This window comes from Ursus americanus, chromosome 5 (genome assembly GCF_024610735.1).
Source record: "Ursus americanus isolate L20-20 chromosome 5, mUrsAme1.1.p, whole genome shotgun sequence".
In the NCBI taxonomy this organism is placed as follows: Eukaryota; Metazoa; Chordata; class Mammalia; order Carnivora; family Ursidae; genus Ursus; species Ursus americanus.
In genome coordinates, this window is record NC_142131.1 from 20,587,503 (window position 1) to 20,588,746 (window position 1,244).

Below are 1,244 nucleotides of genomic sequence, written 5' to 3' on the forward strand. Positions count from 1 at the left end.
AGTGCCCTCCTTCACTCTCAATTTGATTCAAGCAGTTTGCAAAACCCATACGTTTTGGCTAGTAAAACTCCCAAATGACATACAAACCGAAAAGCTGGGTTGTCTCTTACCCAGATGCTGTGGACTGATTTACCCTATTGCAGGTTAGGGGAAAGAATCTCACTTGGAAACCCTGCTGCCGATGTAGCAGCACTGACTTTTGTCTTGCCCACTTTTAAGAGGTCAGCTGACCCTATACAGCTTCTTTGATATGTAGCAGAAAGGAGGTCATTTGCTGAAATGAAAGACACATTGCCAACCAGATTTTAAGTGTGACACTCTCCTTCAGCTGGGTCACGGTTCTCAGTGTGAACCAGAGCAACACAGTTCACTGGTCAGATAAAAATACTACGCCGTGTTTTTGATAATGACCTTTCTCTTGCTTTGGTGTCTTCAAATGGTTAAATGAAGAATATGTCAAATTGATAGGAGGTATTCTGTTCATCATTTTCACTCTAGTGCTTATGTCTTCTCATAAAAAAGTAACATGTGAAAGTGGTATTATATATCTATACTGTATTTTTCATCCAAAAATCTCATACAGGAAAGTGTCTTCTAGTCTTTTGGTTGTAGAACCAAAGTTGTCTCAGAGAGTGTTACAAATCCATATGGTAATCTTCCTAAAGGCTGGATTTTGCATTTGGATTTCAGAGTTAACAAAAAGATGTGTAATATCATCTGTGGGCAGAGAATTCCCCACTGACTGGGCCACTGAGGTGGCTCATATGTGTTGTTTATTCCTGAAAGTATGTGGAATAAATGGACACCTGATATGCTGGTTTCAGAATAACTTTAGTAAAAACCTGAAATTTCTCATTTTCCATCAAACCACAGCCCCGAGTCAAATACCTGAAGGATATGGACTAAGAATTATGACTTTAAGTTTTGTTTTGTTTTGTTTTTACAAGAGCATAGTCCTTTAGTAAAACCATCATTCTTAGCCAAATTTTGGCCTGTCTAGTCTTTGTAAGTGCATTTTACTCCCCTTTAAGATAATTCTTTAAGAAATGAAATGAGTGGAGTACATGAATAATGTTTTGTGATGTACTCTTATGTCTTCATTTTCTCATAATGTTACCATTCTGAAAAAGTATAATTAAGACTTTGATAAGAACCATCAGTTTTGTTAGATTATGGTGTTGAGTCTGGCTGTGAAATTCCCACATTCATAAAGGACTTTGTTTTTTGCTGGCTAAGACAGAATT